The sequence below is a fragment of the Zingiber officinale genome, chromosome 6A, assembly GCF_018446385.1.
Source record: "Zingiber officinale cultivar Zhangliang chromosome 6A, Zo_v1.1, whole genome shotgun sequence".
NCBI lineage: Eukaryota > Viridiplantae > Streptophyta > Magnoliopsida > Zingiberales > Zingiberaceae > Zingiber > Zingiber officinale.
In genome coordinates, this window is record NC_055997.1 from 133,821,743 (window position 1) to 133,837,082 (window position 15,340).

At 39.5% G+C, this 15,340-nt stretch overlaps 1 long non-coding RNA gene across 3 annotated transcripts; it reads left to right on the plus strand.

Annotated features, from left to right (window-relative positions):
* Positions 1–6,756: 6,756 nt before the first annotated feature.
* LOC121998226 lies at positions 6,757–10,314 on the plus strand. 3 transcript variants are annotated; one of them, XR_006116453.1, is made up of 6 exons: positions 6,757–7,380; positions 8,448–8,779; positions 8,905–9,118; positions 9,344–9,419; positions 9,595–9,746; positions 9,918–10,314. It is a non-coding gene; the product is annotated as an uncharacterized LOC121998226 (long non-coding RNA). The 3 variants fall into 3 exon arrangements; XR_006116452.1 differs by having other exon boundaries at positions 6,759–8,779; XR_006116454.1 differs by having other exon boundaries at positions 6,757–8,779; positions 8,905–9,524.
* The last annotated feature ends 5,026 nt before the right edge of the window (positions 10,315–15,340 follow it).

Genomic DNA, 15,340 nt, shown 5'->3' on the forward strand with positions numbered 1-15,340 from the left:
ACCCAGCTTGGAGGCGCCTTAGACCCTCAATGGAGGCGCCTTGGAGCTTCGGGATAGAATATCCAGGGGCTATAAAAAGACCCCTAGAGCTAGGAATTCATAATGACTCAAGGAATCAACTGTGTACTCTTTCCTAGCAATAGTTCTAAGCTTCCAAAGTGTAAAAGGCTTCTCCGCCTTCAGCAAAGGAGATTTTTCTACTGGGCTTTTTCTACTTCCCTGGATTAACAACCTCCTTGGTTGTAACCAGGTTAAATCCTGTCTACTACTTAATTTCTATTTCCTTGCTTGTTTTAATTTTACTATTGCTTTTCTGAGTTGAAATCCGAGGAGGGTAGTTTTATTTTTGTTTACAGCAATTCACCCCCTCTTGTCGGCCTCCGCTCCACCTACAATTGGTATCAAAGTCTGATCGCCTCAGAAGGACTAACTGCCAACTGAAGCACTACGATCAAAACGATGACCGGAGACAGTGACTACCCACCTGCATTCGAGGGGGAGTTTGTTTCATGGAAGCAAAAGATGGAGGTATACCTTAACTCTGATTTTTCTATTTATTTAATAATGAAATCTGGTTATAAAGCACCAAAGAAAGCAAACGGAGAAGAGCTCGAGAAATACCTCTAGAACGATAAGCAACGTGACGAGTTTATGACAAATGCACGGGCTGAATTTCATCTTCTAACCACAATACCAAATGAAGATCTCGACAAGTCGGAGAGTACAATAGCGCAAAAGAACTTTGGGAAAAGTTCTTAAAACTCTACGAAGAACAAATTGAAGTTGAATCCGACTCCTCGATGGACGCTGATCCGACGTCAGAAGAGTCCGAAACTGAGGTAAGTGCCGAGACAAAACCAGTAACCGAACTCCATCTTGAAGACCTAGAATGCTCATCACAAATGAGCATCGATGAAGGGGGAGAAACATCAGAAGACGAAAACAACTCAACAGGGGGAGAATCAACCGCCGACAAGGTAAGTCAGGTATGGTCTCCACCTCTTGGCAAATTAATTGTTTTAATTGAAATATTGCCGAAAGGTTTTCGTGAATTATAAATTATTTCATCGAAAGAATATTTTAAATTAAAAACTGAAAAACTATTAAAGAATATTGAGTTAAAAGATAATTTGTCAATTAAAAGATTTTGACAAACTAACAATAGAAAATGTACAATTTTTTGCATGCTCAATATTTTTTGCCATAATTCTAAAAAACTGTGAATTAAGAACTTATGAGAAGTTAAAATGGAAATTTAAAAATCATAATATTTGATCTTAGTTGAAATATTAGACTTAGCACTTTCAGAGAAGAAAATTAAACAGTAAATTTCTTTATAAAGCTTTGTCAAGGAAGTGGTTGTTGCTCCAATAACCAAGAAGGCCTAATGCCTCGCCACGACCTGAAAGCTGAAATATTGAAATGAAAGGTTTGATTAACTTTCTGAAAAAGCATTTAAAAATTAGAATTAAATAATGCTTTGAAAGTTTAATCAAATATTTTTGAAAATTTTATTTATAATTTATTTTTAGAAATACTTTTTTCTGGAAAATTCTAAAAGTTCATTTACTTGGATTTTTTTTTTTAAAATTCAAAAAGTCTTTTAACTTAGAATTTTTTTTCAAAAAATTCATTTTGGGTAGAAATATTTTTTCTGGAAAGTTCTGTTTGAAAATTCATTTACTTAGAATTTTTTTAAAAGTTCCCTCTAATTAGGACCCCAATTTTGCTGTGATCAAAGGGGGAGAGTAAGGTACAAGTTTAGGGGGAGTTAGGAAAATTAAAAGTTTACCTATTTTTTTCAAAATGTGTTGTAATTTTATTTATTGCAAAAGTTATGCTTAATTGGTTAGTTTAGTAATTTTTCTTTAAAAATTACTATTTATGTCTATTTTAACCCTAACTTGAACTTGGGTTGATGCACATCAAAAAGGGGGAGATTGTTGGACCCCGTGGTAGTTTTGATGTGATCAACCAAGTTGGTTAGGTCCTGCTGTGTTTGATCCCTGTGTCTGAGTGTGCAGGAGCTTAGGAGCACAGGAAGTCGAGTGGAAGACGCAGCTAGCGTGAAGGACGACACGGGAAGGGAGACGACGGGCTCAGTGCGTCCAAAGGACGAGAGAGCTGCGGAAGAGTACTCCGGTGGGCGTGAAGAGTGTGCGCGGCGTTCGAGGGAAGTTAAGCCGGGACGGAAGGCTGCTCGAGGAGAAGGCCGGGAATTGGGTTCGGGTGAGCCCTATTTCAGTTGGCCGAAATCACCCAAAAGAACGGAGCATCAGAAGCCCACACAAAGGAGCTGGAAAAAGGAGTTGTGCTGGAAAATCCAGCTCAAGGCGCCTTCAACAGTCTTGAAGGCGCCTTCAACTTGAAGGCACCTTCAAGGCTTGTTCAAGGCGCCTTCAACCTGGTCAAACAGACCGTTTGTGCGCGGATAAAGTTTTATCCGCTGACCCAGCTTGGAGGTGCCTTAGACCCTCAATGGAGGCGCCTTGGAGCTTCGGGATAGAATTTCCAGGGGCTATAAAAAGACCCCTGGAGCTAGGAATTCATAACAACTCAAGGAATCAACTGTGTACTCTTTCCTAGCAATAGTTCTAAGCTTCCAAAGTGTAAAAGTCTTCTCCGCCTTCAGCAAAGGAGATTTTTCTACTGCCCTGAATTAACAACCTCCTTGGTTGTAACCAGGTTAAATCCTGTCTACTACTTAATTTCTATTTCCTTGCTTGTTTTAATTTTGCTATTGCTTTTCTGAGTTGAAATCTGAGGACGGTAGTTTTATTTTTGTTTACAGCAATTCACCCCCCTCTTGTCGGCCTCCGCTGCACCTACATACAACCCACTTCCCTTTTCCTCATCTCTCAGTCTCCACTTCTACAATTGCTCATCACTCATCTGAGCCATGCGGATGTAGTCCAATAGTGTAGACTACACAATCAAGGATTTCAGTCTCGGGGCTCGACCAGCTGTATAGACCTCTAACCCAAGACTCTGATCCCGCTGCAAAGGCCCTGAAATTGATAGATGTGCGATCACTGTAGTCTTCCTATTTAGAGCATTGACTCATGTTTAGATTTTTCTGCGTGAAAAAGTATTTCAGACTCTTGTGGTCGGTGAAGATCTTGCACTTTTCTCTATACAGATAGTGCTCCAAATCTTAAGTGCAAACACGAACGCCGCTAGCTCGAGATCCGGAGTAGGGTAGTTCTTCTCATGAACCTTCAACTGTTTAGAGGCATAAGCGATAACCCTGTCACCTTGCATCAATACTGTGCCTAGGCCTAGCTTAGACGCATCCGTCTAGACCACATAGTCACCTTGCCCTAATGGCATAGCTAAGACGGGCATTGATATGAGAGCTTTCTTCAAAGTATCAAAACTGTGTTGGCACTCCGGGCTCCATACATACTTGGCATTCTTCTTTGTCAGCGCAATCAAGGGCACTGCAATAGAGGAAAAACCCTTGATGAACTTCCGATAGTAGCCCACTAACCCCAGAAAACTATGAATCTCCGATTCATTCTTCAACACTTCCCACTCTCTGACTGCCTCCACCTTGGACAGATCAACCTCCACTCCCCTACTAGAAATGATGTGCCCAAGGAAAGTAACCCTTTCTAGCTAGAACTCACACTTGCTGAACTTCGCATAGAGCCTACGCTCTCTCAGACCACCCAGTATTGTCCTCAAGTGCTGACCATGCTCTTCTCTGCTCCGAGAATAAATGACTATGTCATCAATGAAGACGATGACAAACTGGTCAAGATACGGCTGAAATACATGATTCATGAGGTCCATGAAGACAACTGGAGCATTGGTTAGCCCGAATGGCATCACCAAGAACTCATAGTAACCACATCGAGTCTTGAACACTGTCTTATGCACATCCGATTCCCTCACCTTCAATTAATGGTAACCATAACGAAGATCTATCTTTGAGAATATCGAAGCTCCTTGCAACTGATCAAAGAGATCCTCCACTCTGGGCAATGGATACTTGTTCTTGATGGTCACCAAATTCAGCCCCCTGTAGTCGATGCATAGCCTCATGCTACTGTCCTTCTTCTTCACAAATAAGACAGGTGCACCTCAGGGAGAAACACTAGGGCGAATGAACCCCTTGTCTAGTAACTCCTAAATCTACTCCTTTAACTCTTTCATCTCAGTAGGAGCAAGACGATATGGTGCCTTAGAGATTGACAATGTGTCTGGCAGCAACTCAATAGAAAACTCCACCTCTCGATCCGGTGGAATCCCTATAACGTCATAAGGAAGGATGTCTGCATAATCCCTAACAACTTCCACATTAGGAATAGAAGGACCATCTTGTGTCGTAGTCACTGTAATGCTGGCTAAGAATGACAGGCAGCCACTGTCAATGAGCTTCCTTTCTTGTAAGAACGATATAAGCCGAGGCTTCCTCAAATTCTTCGTTGCCACAAAAGTGAAAGGTTCTCCTCCCAAAGGACGCAGTTGGACTGCCCTGCACTGAAAGTCGATTACTGTTGGTCCGGGTAGGCTGGCTGGAGAGGGTCGAGTTGCTTGAAACATAAAAATAAAACACCTTCTCGATCTTTTGACTCGGATTAGTAATGAAATTATAGCAGAAACAACAACTTAAAAAAATAGTAAAAGGCACCAGAGTTTACTTGGTTACAACCTAGATGGTTGTTAATCCAAGACAAGAGAACACTCACTAAGAATCTCCTTTACCGATGGCGGAGAAGCCTTTTACACTCGTTAATAGCTCAGAAAAGACTAGGAAACTGAATACTGAAGTTATTGTTTCTTTCCTAGGTCCAGGGGTTCTTTTATAGCCCCTGAAAAAACTTATCCTTAGGTTGAAGGCGCCTTCCATAGGGATGGAAGGCGCCTCCAGCATGGCACAGGATAAAACTTTATCCTTTCCGTCAACAGCCAGATTGCTTGGTCGAAGGCGTCTTCCATGGCTGGTTGAAGGTGCCTTCAGCCATTGAAGGCGCCTTATGCTTGAAGGTCGCAGAGGCACCTTCAACTCCTATTGAAGGCACCTCTAGCAGCTCCATAGCTCCACTCTAGCTCTTCCGTTGCTCCGATCGCCTGGTGATTTCGGCCAACCAAAATAAGGCTCACCCGAACCTAATTTCGACCTTTTCCTCAAGCAAACTTCCGCTCTGACGTCTAGTCCCTCGAACGTCGCACACGTCCTTCTTATCCACAGGCGTACTCTCCCGCAGCATCTCGTCTCTCTGACGCACCGAGCCCATCGGCTCTCTCCAATGTCGTCCTTCTCGCTAGCCGTGTTTTCCGCTCGACTTCCTGTGATCCTAAGCTCCTGCACACTTAGACATAAGGATTAAAAAATAATAGGACCTAGCCTAACTTGGTTGATCACACCAAAAATAACCTTGGGGTTCTAACAATTGCTTAATTCTCTAACAACCAGTCTATCCTTAGAATGATGTCGAACTCTAGTATGGGAAGTACTATCAAATCGGCATACATAGTATGGCCTTGTAGCACCATCTCGAGATTCTGGACGGTGCTAGCCGTACTCAGCTCCTCTCCAGAAGGAATCGTCACTAGTAGACTTTCTGTTAGACCCTCCGAAGTAATCCCTTACGATGCACAAACGCATGTGAAATAAAAGAATGAGTAGCCCCTGAATCTAACAGAGCTTTGATGGCTGCTCCTACAACCAATATTCTGCCTGCACTCGAGTATTACACATACACATAGGTCGATATTTGCACAAAGCATAAAAAGAGCTAAGGTTCGAGTAATAAAGTAGCATAGATTACTATCCCGAATATTTGAAAGCCTAAAATAAAGCGCGTAAAGTTACTTGTAATCAAGGTAGTGTCTGGGTTAGCCTCCTCAGTCTGCATCACATAAACTCTCCCTGTCACAGGCCTCCTCAGCTGTGGGCAATCAAAGGACAGGTGGTTCGGTTGCTTACACTTGTAGCAGACTTCAGCTCCTAGCAGACACTTCCCCACATGTTGGCATCTACAAGTCTGACAAGTAGGTTTCTCCAGCTGCATCGCAGGCTTCGAAGCCTGTTGACCTTGTGGCTTCCCTGAGCCGGAAGGTTTTACTGCTGGCTTTGCTGTCCCCTGCGACCTCTGAGATCCAGTAAACTATCTCTTCGCCTACGACTACTGCTGAATCCGTGAATAAAATGGCCTCTTCCTCTATGCCTCTGCTTGTAAATACCTCAGGGTCTGCTCCAACCTGAAAGCCTTCCTTAGTGCTATGGCATAATCTGTAGGATCTGACATCAACACATCTCTGCGAATAGCGGGACTCAAGTCATCCAGGAAATGCTGCAGTTTCTCCGCGGAGTTATCAGCAATGAGGGGCGCAAAGTGGCAGCCCCTATCAAACTTCTTGACGTACTCTGCCACAAACATATCCCCCTGTCGGAGGTTCCTAAACTCCCTCTTTATCTGTGCCTGGACATCACACTACAAGAAAATTGGGATTCTACAACACTTAAACGACAACGTTTTTTTTTTAAAAGCGTTGTCTATTTTTTTTAACAACGCTTTTAGTGAAAAGCGTTGTCTATTTCATTATTTTCTGATTAATAGACAACGCTTTTCTAAAAACCGTTGTCTATTAGTAATTTTTATGGGTTAAAGACAACGCTTCGTAAAAAGCGTTGTCTAATAGCCTTTTTTTTAGTGTCTACGACAACGATTTTTAAAAAGTGTTGTCTATTGTTAAGTTCTTGTCTAAATCTAGATTAATACAACCCGTTGGATCAAGTAAGGAGTAGAAAACCCTAGTTTCACGCCGGCCCTTCTCCATCCAACTCCTCATCTTCCGATAGTTTTTGATCCCGAACCCTTCTCCCAACTCCTCATCTCACGCTGGCCTTCTCCATCTAACTCCTCCTCTCACGCCCTCTCCTTCCAACTCCTCTCCGGCAGACCCCCGCAAACCACTCCTCCGAACTCCTCTCCGTGTGAGAGATCGACCCATCTCTTCGCCTCCTTCGCCCCTGACGCTGAGGCAGTGTGACCACACTCGATCAAATGATGCCTTCGCTCCGATCGCCGTCTCTAACCCTAATCCATCCTCCGTCGATCACTCCCTCGACAACGCTGGCGTCCTCATCTCCTCACAGGATGCGGAGGCCTTGCTCAAGCTCTCTTACTCCTTGTCAGGTGTCGCCGTTGGCTTCTTTCTTGGGCGGTATCCGCTACCTCAACGATCAACAGTCACCCTATGTGTGGAACTTTATGGTCGACCTCCTCGGCAATAACCTCCTTTTTGACACTATGTGGAACTCCGTTCGCTCCATGCAATTTGAGGCCTTCTCTCACTATGCGAAGCTATGGATTTCTCCATCGAGTCACTGTTTTGTGCCTTGCGTTATGCCAAACTCAGCATTTTCTTGTAAGGGTTGGCTCTATAATTAAGTTCCTATCTACCAATTATTTCAAAGCCCTAACTCTTTATGACTCTAAATGTGAGGGAAAACTACCAAGTCCCACATTTAGGAGACATGTGATTCAGATGCAAGGTCTTTTATTGAAATACTGCAGAGGTAGCAAAAGACAAGTATCTTAAATGATAGAAGAGTCAAATAAAACCATTTATTACTATTATTATTATCTTTATCTTTTGATCTATGATATGAAAGGTTTTTGACCTGGATTGCTTATGTTAAGAATATTATTAGTAAATATCAAGGGCTTCTTGAATGGTTTATTACAAAGCCAAGGTTTGTTGCAACTGCAGGATATATAGATGTCCTAGGACACTTTAGCTTATGAGTTTTTCCATTAATCCTTTTGAAAATCTGTTATGTTCATTCTTCAGTTATTCACTCATTCTACATCCAAGGATGGCAAAGTTGCAAATTGATCTAATTTTCCATCTTTGGTGTGGTCAAATTGGGAAATCTTGAATGTTGCCATGATCTGTTTGTTTCTTGAATTTGATACATATTTATTAGCTTGAAATATTTCAATTTGGCATCAGATATGACTGCTGTCCAAATATAATTATAGTATGTTCCAAGAATGAATTCAGTATTCATGTCCAACGAGGATTTTGAATGTTGTCTTCTAACCTCAAGTTTGTGTGGACAGTTGGATGCCTCTAGTTAGCCATTGAGCTGTTTCTACTGGATTTAATATTTTGTAGTTTGCTAATGTATTTAATGTTAGGTTGATCCCATTGTATAGCATCAACAGATTTCTGGTTAATCAAATAGCAAATACAACATTTGAATACAATTCTATTATTATCCTTTCACTATGACTACAAAGAGATGAAAACTAAAATGCACATATCTTTTGATTCTTGCACTATCGTCTATATTTTATTTTAGTTATCAATTTGACATTTTCTCTTTTTTGAAAAGTCACTAAAGTCATGTCTGTATGCTAAATGCACAATATTACACAACTCTGTTGTCTAAGTAGTTGTATGTATTTATAATTCTCATAAATTTGTAGGAACTGATTCTTCAACCCATTCACCTCCCAATAGGATTGGACAAGTTTCACATAGTGTTGTTCTAGGAATTGTTAATATTTCTGATCAAAGAGAACTAATGGGCTTGTTGCCTGATATTCGTCGGGTATTTTCTTCAGAAGTTGTATGACTTCACCTTTACTTGAAGTTATGCATTTCTATGTTTTGGTCTCTTGCAAGTTTATCTACAATATGCTTTATCCTTTTTAAAAGTTGGTGTAGTTCTGCTATCTCTAGGAGCTGGGATTTTATCTCCTGCTGGTGCTATCAACACCCCGCTTGTCTCCTATATAATAAGAAGATGTTTTTAGGGGTATGAAATAGTTTTATGTTAGATGTTCAATAGTTTTCAAATTTCCCATACATTTTACATGTGAATGAGTAGCTCATTTTAAAATTATTTGATAAGTATTCTAAAAATTATGCTCTATGTCTTAGGAATTAATGCCCTCTGTGGGGTAGGGATCCTTTCAACTCCTTATGCTGTCAAAGAAGGGGATGTCTTGGCCTATCCATAGTTCTAATATTTTCTATGCTTGTCTGGTATACTGGCATTCTGCTGCGCTACTACTTGGACAATGAGGAAGGACTTGAGACATACCCTGATATCGGACAAGCAGCCTTTGACACCACAAGCTGATTTGCCATCTCTGTACGTATAGTGCATATCAATTGCTCATCCCTTTTTACCTATTAATAAGAGATCTGATAAGCTAATTAACCTTGGTTATTTAATCCGTGTATCGTAGATTGTTCTCTACCTAGAGTTGTGTGTAAATAATGAAAACAAATTCATATTTAAGCTTTGGTGGTAGTTCTATTTTTTTTAACTAAATATTTAATATTTCTGTTTTACTAATTTTTGTATATTATGCAGGTTTGCTGTGTTGAGTATATCATTTTAGAGAGGGATAAATTTTCTTCTTTGTTTCCAAATGCATAGTTGGAATTAGGTGGGCTACATATGGACTCTCCTCTTCTCTTTGCCATTTTAACCACTCTTCTAGTACTTCCCACAATAGGGGTTCGAGATTTAAGTGTTCTTAGTTACCTATTAGGTGATTATATATTTATTTTCTTCTATTTGCATTTGTTAATTGTAATGTGGTATATTCACCTTTTGACTAGATAATAGGCAGCTCCTAGTAATAGCACAGGACATTCACAAGATGTTAGTAGCAGAGCTCAACAAAACAATCAAACACAGCCACCTGTTACGTTGGTCAATCAACCCTTTCAAGTGCAACTCGCGATCACCAGCCGCACTACAACCAAATATGGTAGAATTTCATTCTGTTTAACATAGTTATAGAAGGAGAGGAAAGACTTGTTACTCATATTTTTTTTAATTTATCAGCCTACAACAGACTTGTTACTCATATTTCACATGTCGTTTACTTATTCCTGTTGACTTTCATTAAATACTGAGATTTTGAAAATTTTACATGCAGTGTCTTTTCAGATATTTTGAATGGTGAATGGATGTATTCAGAAACTCCAGCTAAATAGCTCGGATATGGATGATTATAGGAGCAGCAACTACATGCTATGTGGCACTGCATCCAAACCTCAAGGGGAGGGTGTGACTGGAAAGTACTTCAACGAAGAACTATTAAGAAGACTTTGGAATTTAAACGAGAAGATGGTTAAAGCCAATGAGTAAAGAACATTCAAGTCAAGAGGATAAGTAGCATCTAGCAAGATTCTTTAAGTTCATGCAATAAGATATAATCGATAGGAGTAGTTTTGAGTGTTTCCTAATTAAAATTTCTTTGTATGCAAGTAATTATGTTTGTTATAGAAATGTAAGGATGATAATTTATATATTGATCTTAGTTGTTTATTTAATAATATGTTGTTGATTGAAATAGATTTATTTTCATTCATCTTTTATTTGTCTTTGGTATTAAAAGACAATAATTTAAAATTTCTTATCTTTTACTAAAAAAAACAACGTTTTTTTATGCATTGTGAAATTGTTGTCTTTGCTAAAAAAGACAACGTTTTTTATGCGTTGTCTTTAACAAAGACAACGCTTTTTATGTATTGTCTTTAACAAAGACAACGTTTTTTATGCGCTGTCTTTGTAAAAAATGACAACGCTTTTAAAGCGTTGCAAAAGCGTTGTCTTTGTTACAAACGACAACGCTTTTAAAGCGTTGTCTTTGAGCAGACTTTTAACAACAGTGCTTTTAACAACGCTTTTTCAGCCACATAGACAACGCTTTAAAAGCGTTGTCTATTAGCTTTTTTCTTGTAGTGTCAGGTGTAAATTATTTGTTGTAGAAAATCTTTTTAAACTCCTCCCAAGTCAGAGTCTCCATATTCACAGTCTTTTCAGCCCCTTCCCTCCAAAGGGCAACATTATCCTTCAGCTGGAAGATGGCGCAACTAACTTTGGTTGCATCCTCCAGTCCCATAAATCGTCTCCAAGGATCTGACCCATCCCTCAGCAACGAATGGATCAGTGGAACTCGTAAACTCCGGGGGTCCCATCTTATGAAATTTCTCGTATGACATCTTAGTTCTCGCCACCTGAGAGGTGCCGACATTCTGACATAGTAAATGAGCCAGGCCAGCTAACACCTGCTCGCTGACATTCAACAGGGGTGGTGGGGGCGGTGTAATCTAGCGTCTATGAGGCATCTGAGAATACAACACAACCACTACTTAGTCACAGCATGCTCAGATAATATGAATGTGTACATATCCTCATATCATTAACAAGTATCAAATAATAAAGTAATCAACATAATCAACATCATAAAATGTTCAACATCAGGAAATCATTTAGTATAGCTCAACCATTAGACAGAAGTATAAAATGCTAAAACTTACAGACTTTGGAGCATGACTCCTTGAGCTTCCTGCAACCAACTGTAGGCACAACCCAAACCGAGACCTTTGCTTTGATACCAACTGTGAAACACCCAAAAAATTTTTTAGGATAAATCATCGAATCAATAAATACCAAGTTTCAGGATGAAATAGTCAAAACTTGAAATGAATGCTATAAATTTTGTAAGATAACTCCTCAAATCGATAAAGACCAAGTTTAGGGACGGAATAGTCAAAACTCGAAATAAATGCTACAACCCATAAAAAAAATATTTTCCATCATCCCAAACAATTAAAAGCATCTTCTTGCAACTAGAGTAGTTTCAATATTCTTATTATTATTATTCTTAGTCCTCCCTTATCACCTCCCCATAAATCATGCAGAAATGTAAAAGTCATTGGGTCGAGTGTCTTTTTCTGTAATGCAGTCCGCTCACGAATCTTGCCCCTCAACCTCTAACTCATGCTCACCTGCACATAATAACCATAGTGACTCTAAAGACTCAACAAGTACAAAATTCATAATTAACTAGTACAAAATATGCAAACACATGCAGTTTTAATCTGAGTGCACTTGATTAAATGTTCTTAAGCAAAGAAAAATAGAAATGGGCTTGCTCAAATAATCTCTTTTTTTTTATTTTTCCTAGGATGTTAACTACCAGACTGTGGCTACTCAATCTCAAGTCGCTTGATCAAGCTCCATCTAACCATAGGCTGGTATGGCATGTTGGCGTAGGGCGGGGCCAGTGAGAGGGCGCAGTGTCTAAAAAAAACTTTCCCTTCTTTCCAACCAAGATTAGTAAAAATATCCCAATTAAAATAAACTAAAATGAACAACTAATTAAAAAATAAAAAGGCAAACAAATTTAATTTGGTTACAACCTATGTGATTGTTAATCCAAGGCGGTAGCAAAGCTCTACTAGAAATATCTCCTTCTCTGTAGCCAGAGAAGCCTCTTACACTCTTTGAAAAGCTCAGAAAATCTCTACGAAATGATTATAGTAACTGTTCTCAGTTGTTGTATCTTTCCTAGGTCCAGGGGTCCTTTTATAGCCCTTGAAAAATCTTATCTACTGCTTAAGGGCGCCTCCAGCGAGGTCCGCTGCCAAAACGACTACATAGACTGGGTCGAGGGTGCCCTCAATAACATGGAGGGTGCCCTCAATAACATGGAGGGCACCCTCAATACATCATGGAGGGTGCCCTCTATACATGGAGGGCACCCTCTATATCATGGAGGGTGCCCTCTATACATCATGGAGGGTGTCTCCTATACATCATGGAGGGTGCCTTCTATACATCATGGAGGGCACCCTCTACCTGCAACGTATAAATAGCTTCAGCTTTCCTTTGGATCTTCCATTGTTCTGTTCGCTTGGGTGATTGCGGTCAATCGAAATAGGGCTCACCCGAACCCAATTTCTGGTCTTTTTTTCGAGCAGGTTTTCGCTCCGGCTTCTCATCCCTCGAACGTTGCGTACGTTCTTCTCATCCACCAGTGTACTCTTCCGCAGCTCTTTCGTCCCTCGGATGCACTAAACCCATCGGCTCCCTTCCTATGTCATCCTTCTGCTAGCTGCGTCTTCCGCTCGACTTCCTGTGCTCTTAAGTTTCTACACACTTAGACACAGGGATCAAAACCAAACAGGACCTAACCTAACTTGGTTGATCACATCAAAATAACCGCGGGGTCAAACAATCTCCCCTTTTTTAATGTGCATTAACCCAAGTTTAAGTTAGGATAATAACAAAAAAAGAAATGACAAATAAAATATTTTAAGTATGAAGTTTGCATTAAAAGAAATTGCAACACTAATTATGATTTATCAAAATTCAGACTTATAAAATAGAGTTTAGCAAAAATTCAAAATTTTGATAAAAATTCTAACTCCCCCTACTTCCCCTGAACTTGTACTTATTTCTCCCCCTTTGATCACATCAAAATAAACAATATGTAATTTTAAGTTTTAGGAAAAATAAAAAACTTGATAAAAACAAGTAAAAGAAATTTAAAATAATTTCTAATTTATGGAGTTTTCCAAAAATTAACACATTAAAAGTAATTATCTTAATTAATTTCACAAGCTTATCAGTTTATCAATTAAATATCTAATTCAATAATCGACTTTCAGGTTGTGGCGAGGCACTAGGCCTTCTTGATTATTGGATCATCAACCACTTTTAGACAAAGCCTTTTAGAGAATTTAAACATTTAATCTTTTCTGAAAGCCTTAGAAAATTATTTAATCTAAAGTAAGACCTTGGAACCCAATATAAGTTCCTTCCTATTGGGTTAACTAAGAATTTGGGAGGTACATATTTTTTGGGAATTTTTCTAAGTTGGCCTTGGTGATGTCTAATATACCAATTTAATTTACCATAAATTCTACGTTTTGATTTTTGAAAGTTATTCAAGCATGCATGGTGATTTTTTAATTTTTCGATTTCTATTTTTAATTTTTTTATTTCTATTTTTAATTTTTCATTTTCTAATTTTAGATTATCATACAATTGTAGAGGGCATGCTTTTGCTAAATTCAATTTTAATTCAGCAATTTTCTTTTCTAGTTTAACTAGATCTTTAGTAGGACTTTTAATAAATTTAAAGGACTGCTTGGGAGAGAGAGTACGTACCTCACTTACCTCAATTTTTGATGCTTCCTCTTCATCGCTGCTTTCTTCCGATGATCCTCCCCCTTCATCAATGCTCATCTCTAAGCTGGTTTCATCTTTCACTTGATGGTTGGCCATTAGGCTAGTCCTGAGAAGGCTTTAACCTCGGACTCAGAGGATGATGAATCGTTCCATGTTGCCTTCAGGGTCTTGTGTTTAGAGGTTGTTGGTCTTTTGTACTTTTCTTTTTCCTTGCCCCTTTTCTTCAATTTTGGGCAGTCATCCTTGATGTGCCCTTCTTCGTTACAGTTGTAGCATCGAACCTTTATTTTGTTTCGGTAATCCCTCTTTGTCTGCGATTTAAATTTGTTAGAATTAATAAATTTATTGAATTTCCTTACCATTAGCGCTGCTTCGTTTTCATCAATTGATTCTTCGGAATCTAAATCATTGGTTCTTGCCTTCAGGGTTCTGATTCGGTCCTTTTCTTTGTCCTGCGCACCAAGACTTGTGTAATTCAAAAGTAGAGAAAAGACTTTCTAAAGTACTTACCTCGAGATCCTTGGATATATAGTAGGAGTCTACTATAGTTGTCCATTCAGGTGTTCTTGGGAACGCATTTAACGCATACCTTTGTGCGTCTCGATTCGTTGCCATTTCTCCGAGGTTTGTTAGTCCGGTGATCAGCTCCTTGATTCTTTCGTGTTGTTGTGCTACTGACTCTCATTCTTCCATCAGGAGGGTTCATTTGTTGATTCCAGAGCACGTCCCGTCTTGCAAGCTTCATTTCGAAAGTTCCTTCGTGTAGTTCCAGGAACTTCTCCCAAAGTTCCTTTGCTGAGTCGTAGCTGCCGATTCGATTGACCTCCTGGGGTGGAAGAACGTTGAGCAAATGGAATTCTGCTTTACCATTCGTCACGAAGTCGGCTTGCTCCTTCTTCGTCCACTGATATTCTTCTCTATCTTTTGGAATTGTAAAAACATATTTCATTGTTAAAAGAATTTCGAAATCTATTTGAAGAATACTTCCATTCGACGTTTCCATTGTGTGAAGTCTCCCTCGAACTTTGGTGGATGAATGCATGTATCGAACATCGTCTTGATCTTGATGCTTCAGTCGGCGATTAGTCCCTCTGAGGCGGTTGGGCTTTGATACCACTTGTTAGCGCAGTGGTGAGGCCGGTGAGAGGGCGCAACGTCTAAAAATAAAAAAAAAACCTTTCCCTTCTTTCCAACCAAGATTAGTAGCAATATCCCAATTAAAATAAACTAAAATGAACAACTAATTAAAAAGGAAAGAGGCAAACAGATTTGACTTGGTTATAACCTAAGTAGTTGTTAATCCACTAGAAATATCTCCTTCTCTGTAGGCAGAGAGCCTTTTACACTCTTTAAAAAGCTCAGAAAATCTTTAGGAAA